Source organism: Eptatretus burgeri, unplaced genomic scaffold (assembly GCF_056783735.1).
Source record: "Eptatretus burgeri isolate ZD-2024b unplaced genomic scaffold, Ebu_testis_v1 Ebu_testis_scaffold_337, whole genome shotgun sequence".
Lineage (NCBI taxonomy): Eukaryota > Metazoa > Chordata > Myxini > Myxiniformes > Myxinidae > Eptatretus > Eptatretus burgeri.
The window spans coordinates 39672-50000 of record NW_028222286.1 but is presented as its reverse complement, the minus strand read 5'-3'; the positions used below and the strand labels follow the sequence as shown (position 1 = coordinate 50000).

General features: G+C 41.6%; 1 long non-coding RNA gene across 1 annotated transcript; it reads left to right on the top strand.

Moving 5' to 3' along the window:
• The first annotated feature begins 6 nt into the window (after nt 1-6).
• On the top strand, nt 7-2323 carry LOC147007305 (uncharacterized). Its single transcript, XR_015054278.1, has 3 exons — nt 7-245; nt 904-987; nt 1110-2323. It is a non-coding gene; the product is annotated as an uncharacterized LOC147007305 (long non-coding RNA).
• The last annotated feature ends 8006 nt before the right edge of the window (nt 2324-10329 follow it).

The following is a 10329-nucleotide window of genomic DNA, read 5'->3' as shown; positions in this document are numbered from 1 at the left end:
CTTATTAATTACGTAACACACCAGTACACAAACACCACACAAAATACACCACCAAAAACTATACAAACACCACAACAAACAAGTCTTGGTGAGGTTTTCTGTAATCTCTGATTGCTGTTTTTTCTTGTTTTTATTGTTTTGCGATTTGTTTCCAGACCTTACATGGATGCCGTTGTATCTTTGGTTGCTTTGATGCTCGACACTGGGTTGCCCTGCTTTCGAGGACAAACAATCAAGTTGCTAAAGTAAGTTTGTTTATTATATTTTCATTGCTTTCTGGTTGCATTTTATTTATTTATTTATTTTTTTTATTTTCTGGCATTGAAGGGAAAAACCATTAAATGTTTTGCTTTTACAATTGCTCTGTTTTTCATGCATTCTTTACCCTCTTGTATTTTGTGGCTGGCTCGATGGTGCACTCGTTTGTTCTTGCGCTACGTCGCAGTTCCTTCCCGTATGGATTATTTGTTCTCTTTGTTATGTACGTGTTTGATGTTGTTTTGATGGCTTTGTGGGGGGGGGGGGGGGGAAGTAGTGGGAGAGATTGTTTTTGCAGCTTCCATTCTCATTTTGTCCACGTTCCATTATTTACAGTTGCAACAAACTGCACTCTCACGGCAATTGCAATGTGTTCAGATTGATCCTTGTTGGTATACATCGTTCTTTCGTGAAGGACGTAATCCAGTGCGTGGAATGTTTCATGCTTCTTAATTTCGGGAAGCACAATGCCACCTTTTATATGAACGCATTTCTCAAGATATGCAAAATCCTATCAATCTCATTGTAGATCTGCCGTACCCTATATTGAACCCATTATGTGTTTGAGTACGGCGAACCAAAGAAAACCTCTACCTAGTAAGATGCGGTGGTTTACCAATTGCCATGTCATGTTTATCATCACAGGCAGCGATTTGCACCCAATATTAGCGAAAGGGACGCAGCAAATTACATGATAAAGATCATCCAGAACTGCTTCCTCAGCAACAGGTATTTCTTTGAACACCGGGTAAAGTGATATGACGCCATATAAATGAGCAGTACCTCTGTGACTGGATAAAAGGCTTTAACCCAATGTGTTAACTTGTTCATCGTTTGTTTTTCTTTTTCAGGAGTAAAACCTACGACATGATTCAGTATTACCAACACCAGATCCCCTACTAAATGGCCTTCGACATTGGTTCCTGTGTCGGTTCGTACGTAGTCTCGGTCGTTCTTGCCGTTTCCTTGGCACCAAACCCAAACCTAGAGGCAGGAAATCGTTTTGCTTTTTTGTCAGAAGCAGGTACTTGCGTGTTCAGTCACCATAGGTTTTTGCACAATGCGCGGCCCTATTGTTATCTCCAATCCCCATTGGATTTGCCTTTCCAGAGACCTCTTTTGTGTGGTGTCGGTGGTCAGTACACCGCACACATGCTTTCTTCGACGTATTCTTCCTTATTGTTGAGAAAAAGTTTATTACCACACATTCTGTGGGGATGTATCACTCGTATAAATATCCGTATCATTTAATTATCCTTAGATGATGGTAATCGGGGTTTATATTCCTTGTTGTATGTATTTATAATTTTGAAGGTGTTTTTGTGTAATTAAGTATGTCGTCCAATTTTTCCTTTCCTTTATGATTTGTGCGCAGGACTTTGTTCAAATACTTGTACAGGATGTCTTTATTCATCAATTGTTGCTTTAATTTATTACTGACAATTCTGTGCTCCCTACCACACCACAGGGTGGCTCAGAAGTAGCGTGCTCACCTTTGAATTGTCATCTGGGTTCGAAACCCGACTGGCTATAAAAAAACTCATTCTGCACCTTCACTGACGGCACAAATTATTTTATAACATGAAGTTTGGAACATTCAGTTTGGAACATTTGATGACAATTTTGTGAAGTATTTTCGAACATATCACAGCAGATGCACAGTACACGCAAAACCTTATCTCGATTTACATTGATCGGACTCCACAAAGCACGTCGGTGTTTGGTGGGTTTAATTCTTATGATGTTGATTTTGTAACAGGTGTCGTAACGACGTCACATTCCACATGAGCAACACTTCGTTTTTGTCCGAAACTCCAGGGGGTTTCATGTGTTTCCACTCACCTTCGCACCCTTCTCTTCTGAGAGGGTATATATAACAACATACAAAGCTGAGTTGTTTTTTTTATCATCTAAATGATGGAAATTCAATTGTTGTAAGATGCAGGAAAGAACCTCCATCATTGGTAGAACATGCTAATTGTGTTCTAATTTTAAATTTGAGCTTGATTGAAATGCTGCAATAAGCTACCTGTCTGCACATGAATAAATAAACCTTTCCATTATATTATGGGTTTTTTTGTATCCAAAGTCGAAGTTTGTAGAAGGGTGTACCTCGACTCCCAGATCATCATCATCATCATCATAATCAACATCATCTACCATGCTTTCTGCTGAAGCAGTTTATTTGGCATAGGTTACAATCCCAGATGTCTCGCTGCTCCGATGCAGAATACTCGGCAGAGGGAGCAGGCGATTCGTAATTTAACCAGGGTGCCGGTGATGGCTCACCTCCTCTTCGGAAAGGACACAGGGGATCTTTGGCATCCACAGCCAAATGCAAGACACTTTGCTTAACGTCCTTGTGAGTGAGGGATAGTATACAAATAGATGAGCCACACTTTCTGAGATGAACCCTGCTGCAAGTGAAACACAAGGATAATGATTTATTACTGGGTTAAGACCTGAACCCAGGCTAGATAGCTATGAGGTGGTTGTGTATACATCTAGGTTATCCTGTCACTCCTCCAAGACTTCCCAAAAGACAACCTTGTTTGCTGCTGTGTTGGGACGCTCAGCACGAATGGTCGCGTCGCTTACGGTTTGGCTGTGCCAAGTCGAGGACCTTGACATGAGCCATTTCAGCTGTTCACATCAATGAAAGAACTGATTTGACCCAAACAAGGTAATCATGTGACTTTATTCTTCCTTTGAGAAATGAAAATATTTGATTGCAATGCGGGAACTGAACAAACTGACGATAATTTCCTGCAGGCAGTATATATCATCGATGTATAATTAGCTTCGCATTCTGCGAAAGGTTATGTTTTGGTCGGCGTGTATTTATTTATTTATTTATTTGTAATCTTGTGATTCGTATAACTCAAAAAGTATTAAACCGAATTGCATGAAATTTGGTGGGATGATTGGTTATTAGCCAGGAAGCATTCGATTAGATTTTGGGATCGTTCAGGTCAAAGGTCAAGGTCAAGGTCACGAAAAGGTCAAAATCGTCTTTTTACGATAACACGGTCAATTTTTATTCAATTTCCATGCAACTAACGCCAAAATGTTCAGAATTCAACGCCTCATCTTGTGATATGCAATATGACACAATGACGCCATACTCTTGTTACCGGTTAGGGGTCAAAGGTCAGGGGGGTCACGACCTTGAAAAATATGCGGTTTTTGTCATAACGCGGTCAATTCTTGTCCGCTTTACATGAACCCAGCACCAAAATGTTCAGAATTTAATCCCCAATCTTGTCACACAATGACGTCATAACACATGTCACCGGTTGGGGTAAAATGTCGGGGGGGGGGGTTACACCCTTGAAAAATATGCGGTTTTCGGCATAACTCAGTTAATTCTTATTCGATTTGCATGAAACCAGCATCAAACGAGATTACCTTCTCTTGTTGAAACGTTGTATTCACCGAGCTTGCGAGTGAAGACTCGCCAAAACGACGTGAGTTGATTGTTGTTTAGTCCATAGCCCCCCGAAAGTCGGGGGGGGTCATGACATTATAGATATGTGGTTTGTGTCATAACACCATTCATATGAAACCAGTTCCCCACACTCATACCAAGAACAAAAAAGTAGTGGTGGCGAAGGTATGCGCTCTGAGTGCCCGTTCTAGTTCCAGAAGTGTGTGTGTGTGTGTGTGTGTGTGTGTGTGTGTGTGTGTGTGTGTGTGTGTGTGTGTGTGTGTGTGTGTGTGTGTGTGTGTGTGTGTGTGTGTGTGTGACCGCTGTTTCTCGACAACTACTGGTCCGATCTAATTGAAACTTGCCAGATATATTGCTTGGCACCTGAGGATGTGCCTTTTCAAGGTTTGATTTTTACCGGACAAGTTATGGACATTTATTTACTAACCAATGACAAGACACGTTGCGTGGGCATGGCCAATGGGGGAAGGGAACCTCAGCCGCTTCCCCATTACGGGTTACAACGTACAGACTTCCAGAGAGTGATGACTTCGTGTATTCTAATAATTTCTCGATTTCTTATGCGCATTTATAGACAAACACAATGCCCCAAGTTATGATCGTTTTCATGTTAGACGGTGCATAAATTTCGGTAACATCAGAGTGAGCTGGTGTGATCCGAACCAGGAAGTAATTTTTTTTTCTCTCTTCTCTTATCTTTTTGTTTTTCCTTGCGACGACATTGCGAAAATGCAAAATACGTTGGCGCGAATTGAATAATTGGCCATTAAAACTAAATTGCGAATAATCGTAACTGCGATATGCGAACTTCCGGGCCACGCACGTATGGGCATGCGAGAGTGAAGAAACGGCCTGTGTGGTTGTTGTTTCTTGCTCGCGGTTTGAATATTTATTTATTATTATTATTATTTTTTTTTTTATGGGCACATACTCGTCATCATAATTGTCAATCTGCTCCTGAAAACATTTTTACCTCCACCACCGAAAAGGTGCAGGAGGTTATGTTTTCACCCCTTTCTGTCTATTTGTTACTTGCAAAATCGAAGATTTTTCAAGTGTGTTGATCAGTCGATTTTGTTATTCTGTTGGGTAGTCGATCGAGTCGAAAAAAAAAAAAAATCGAAAATTATTTTTTTTTCGATTAAAAAAAATGTTTTTTGATCTTTGAACTACCCTTATTTGTTGGTCATAGTGTCGGTCCGTCAGTGTGTGTGTTTGTCGGAGGTTTTTGACCCCCTTACAGTTGTTCGATTTTGATGAAATTTGGGTGGTAGGACCAGTTTATGACCTCGTTGTGCCGCGTATGTACAGGTTGCTAACGCCCCTTTGAAATTTTTGAAAAATCATAAAGAATTTATTTTTTCGAAAATCAAAAATCGGGCCACGAGCGACTGTGGGCAGTACATTCAGCCATATTGTCAAAAATTTCCAGCCGGATCCTATGAAAACTGTCGGAGAAGATAGACTTTGAATGAACCCTGGTCCAAAACAATAAAAAAACGAAGTTCCTTATATCTCAGAGACTATGCATCAGATATACATCAAACTGGTATGGTAAGTTCATGGTATGTCCTAGTTATGTGTGAGAAAGAACCGTTGCTATGGACCCCTCCGTCCTTGCCTAGCAACGGCCAAAAAACCTCTAAATGTGGGGATATTTTAACGAAAAAACAATCTGCAGCATTAACCCTTGAAGCTAGAATCATGAATTTTCTTGTGCTTAATCTTCAGGTCATTCCCCCATAGAGTCAGGTTCTATTGGGTAGTCGACTACCCATGTCCACCTACCGGCTTGTTCTGCTGTTGGTGTTTCCCCCTTGCCAATTTATTCCTCTCCATTCCGCTGTAGCTCTTCCACGAACCTCTATCTTGTACGTATATTCAAAAAAAGTTTTTTTCTTTTAACCTTTTGGGAGATTTAGCCATGAGTTTTTTTATTCCCCTCCAAAATGGGTGGTCCAGACCCCCATGACCCCTCTTGCACAGGTGGGGTGATTCATCAATGTATGAGCCATCCTCTGATGGAAGTCAAACTGGGAGTCTCCTCTGCCAGCATTAGTTGGTGGACTTTAAAGCCTTTTGCAAAGAGTAGGTGAGCTATCACTTACACCATGAACAAATTCCAAATTCCTGTCCTGACTTGCTGAGTGGGAGTGGTGAACCACACAGGATTGTAATTCTCGCCATGAAACGGCTTCAGCAGAACCGATGCTCTGAATTGGGTAGGATACGTGATGACACACAGCACATCCATTTTGATTCCCACGAAACTATGTTGTGCTGTTATTCAAATGCAGAAACTGTCATTTTATAGATTTCCCACGTGCTCCACCACGCATGCACACACATGCACACACCTCGGCTTCGGGCACTTTGTCAACTTCCTCAGCTTGGTGCTCTTTGTTACTCACACCGAGGATGACTCCCTTTTGCCAACTCCATCCTGTGGTGTGACTCCTTCCTTTCATGAACAGATGGGACCAAGCTTCAGTGGGATGGTGTGTGGTGATGACTAACAGCTTTGTTTGTAAATGTCTGACGAGTTGTTTTAATAAAGTAGCCAATGTCTGATGAGTTGTTTTAATCTATTGACAAGTTCAGTGCTGTGTTAGTAAATGTCTGACGAGTTGTTTTAATCTATTCATAACTTCAGTGCTGTGTTTGTAAACATATGATACATTGTTTGAACTAAATTGACAAGTTCAGTGCTGTGTTTGTAAATGTCTGACTCGTTGTATTAATCTATTCATAAGTTCAGTGCTGTGTTTGTAAACATCTGACAAGTTGTTTTAACTAAATTGACAAGTTCAGTGCTGTGTTTGTAAATGTCTGACTTGTTGTTTTAATAAACTAGCCAATGTCTGACTCGTTGTTTTAATCTATTGACAAGTTCAGTGCTGTATTCATAAATGTCTGACGAGTTGTTTTAATCTATTCATAAGTTATGTGCTGTGTTTGTAAACATCTGACACGTTGTTTTAACTAAATTGACAAGTTCAGTGCTGTGTTTGTAAATGTCTGACTTGTTGTTTTAATAAACTAGCCAATGTCTGACAATTGTTTTAATTGATTGACAAGTTCAGTGCTGTATGCGTAAATGTCTGACGAGTTGTTTTAACCTATCAATAAGTTCAGTGCTGTGTTTGTAAACATCTGACAAGTTGTTTGAACTAAATTGACAAGTTCATTGCTGTGTTTGTAAATGTCTGACTTGTTGTTTTAATAAACTAGCCAATGTCTGACAATTGTTTTAATTGATTGACAAGTTCAGTACTGTATGCGTAAATGTCTGACGAGTTGTTTTAACCTATCAATAAGTTCAGTGCTGTGTTTGTAAACATCTGACAAGTTGTTTGAACTAAATTGACAAGTTCATTGCTGTGTTTGTAAATGTCTGACTTGTTTAAATAAACTAGCCAATGTCTGACAATTGTTTTAATTGATTGACAAGTTCAGTGCTGTTTGCATAAATGTCTGACGAGTTGTTTTAACCTATCAATAAGTTCAGTGCTGTGTTTGTAAACATCTGACAAGTTGTTTGAACTAAATTGACAAGTTCAGTGCTGTGTTTGTAAATTCTGACTTGTTGTTTTAATAAACTAGCCAATGTCTGACGACTTGTTTTAATCTATTGACAAGTTCAGTGCTGTATTCGAAAATGTCTGACTTGTTGTTTGAATCTATTCATAAGTTCAGTGCTGTGTTTGTAAACATCTGACAAGTTGTTTTAACGAAATTGACAAGTTCAGTGCTGTGTTTGTAAATGTCTGACTTGTTTTAATTAACGAGCCAATGTCTGACTAGTTTTTTTAATCTATTGACAAGTTCAGTGCTGTATTCGTAAATGTCTGACGAGTTGTTTTAATCTTTTCATAAGTTCTGTGCTGTATTTGTAAACATCTGACACGTTGTTTTAACTAAATTGACAAGTTCAGTGCTGTTTGTAAATGTGTGACTTGTTGTTTTAATAAACTAGCCAATGTCTGACTCGTTTTACTCTCTTGACAAGTTCAGTGCTGTTTTCGTAAATGTCTGACGAGTTGTTTTAATCTGTTGATAAGTTCAGTGCTGTCTTGTAAATGTCTGACTAGTTGTTTTAACCTATTCATAAGTTCAGTGCTGTGTTTGTAAACATCTGACAAGTTGTTTTAACTAAATTGACAAGTTCAGTGCTGTGTTTGTAAATGTCTGACTTGTTGTTTTAATAAACTAGCCAATGTCTGACTCGTTGTTTTAATCTATTGACAAGTTCAGTGCTGTATTCATAAATGTCTGACGAGTTGTTTTAATCTATTCATAAGTTATGTGCTGTGTTTGTAAACATCTGACACGTTGTTTTAACTAAATTGACAAGTTCAGTGCTGTGTTTGTAAATGTCTGACTTGTTGTTTTAATAAACTAGCCAATGTCTGACAATTGTTTTAATTGATTGACAAGTTCAGTGCTGTATGCGTAAATGTCTGACTGAAATGAGAGCGAGAGAAGAACCTTCAGAGTTTAGGCTTTATTCCATTTGATTGGAGCCGCTTCTACGGGCACACCGGGGAATACAGGTTCAGCTAGGAGTACATAAGCAGTAACGTATACATGTGCAATTAATCATCGCAGAATAAATCCGCGTAAGCACGGAGTTCGATATAATCTCCATTCTCACCAGTCATTGAGCACCTTCAGTCAATGAGCACCAAGTGAACAGCCGATGTAAATGGCAATGCCCCGGGGACAATCACCCCGTGCCGCGGAGACCTCCCCTTATACGCGAGACGCACAACATGTGATCCCGCGTCATGTCCCTCAATTCACCTCAATTCACCACATTCTCCCCACCTTTAAAATGCAACTAGGGCCCCACTTACGCACCATGATTGCTTTAGCACTATAGGAGTATACATTTCAAGCAACGCGGACTAATAGATCTACAGAAGCATACATGCCAAGCAGTGATTATTTTGAGTTGTAGGAGCATGGTAATGAGCATCGATATATGATATAATGAGCATATAGGAGCATGAGCAGCGAGAATGCCGATAATCCCCTTTACAGATTGAGTCGTCGAGGGGGCCTTATTCGTCGACCTCTCCGGGAGTAAATGGCAGTTTCACTTGAGGGAGGCTTCCGATCCTCTTGGTGAGCCTCGACTTGTGCCGGGGATGACTCCTCGATCGCTCTCGGGTGGAACGCGGCAGCCCCGTCGCCCGGTGGAGTTCCTGGGGGGGAACACCTGGGGAGGGGATGTCAGAAGGAGGAGTGCCAGAAGGTGGTGTACCTGCGGGAGGAGTACCTGAGGGAGCCAGATGGCGAACCGACACAGTGGTCTCCCTGCCATCCGGGAGCCTGACATGAGCATACTCTGGATTAGTGTCAATGAGTTCGACCCCCTCCACCAGGGGTTCATACTTGCTTTGTCGTACCGGGCGTTTCATGAACACTGTTCCAGGATGGGTCAGCCAGTTGGGCACCGTTTGACCGTCAACATAACGTCGCTGGTGAGTAAACATTCGTTCGTGAGGAGTTGCATTGGTGGACGTGCAGAGCAAAGAGCGTATGGAATTCAGAGCGTCGGGAAGGGTAACCTCCCACCGCTCAGGGCCCAGTCCTCTTGATTTCAACGCCAGAGTTACGGCTTTCCAAATAACCCCGTTATACCGTTCCACCTGCCCGTTACCCTGTGGGTTGTAACCCGTCGTTCGACTAGTTGCTATGCCGAGCACTAGTAGGAATTGTTTTAGCCGACATGAAACACGGCCCTCTGTCTGAATGTATGTACGAAGGTTTCCCAAACATAGCGAAGAGGTCAGAGAGACATCTCACGACAGTGCCCGAGGTCATATCCGAGCACGGAAATGCGAAAGGGAACCTTGAATATTCATCAACAACGGTGAATATGTATCTGTTGTCTGTCTCGGTCGGCAGGGGCCCTTTGAAATCGATGTTTAGTCTCTCGAAGGGGGAAGTGGCCTTGATCAGTCTGCCAGATGCCGCGCCATAGAATCTGGGTTTTAGTTCAGCACAAACAGGGCATGAAGCATTCATTTGTTTAATATCTTCAACAGAATAGGGAAGATTTTGTCTGCGCACGAAATGTGCCATTCTGGTTACCCCTGGGTGGCAGAGAGACACGTGTAGGTCTTGCAAAGCCTGACTGATTGTTGCCGAACTGTAGACCCGAGAGAAGGTATCTGCAGCAGGGTTTTCCTTCCCGGGCCGGTAAACAATGTTGTAACTGTAGCAAGCTAGGTCTATCCGCCATCTCATAATTTTTTCATTCTTAATTTTCCCGTTATTTTTCCCATCAAACATGAATGCCACGGATCGTTGGTCCGTAACGAGCGTGAAGTGGTTTCCCAGTAAATAATGTCTCCATTTCCGCAGCGCTTCGACGATGGCGTACGCTTCCTTCTCTATCGCTGAGTGTCTCTGCTCGCTTCTAGAGAGAGTTCTCGAGAAGAACGCGACCGGCCGCCCAGACTGATTAAGTGTAGCAGCTATCGCATGATCTGAAGCGTCGGTTTCCACCACAAAGGGCACCGAGCTATCGATCGATAAAACCACGGACTTACTGATATCATCCTTGAGGCTGTGGAAAGCTCTTACAACAGCGGCATCTGGTGGAAAGTTTTTGC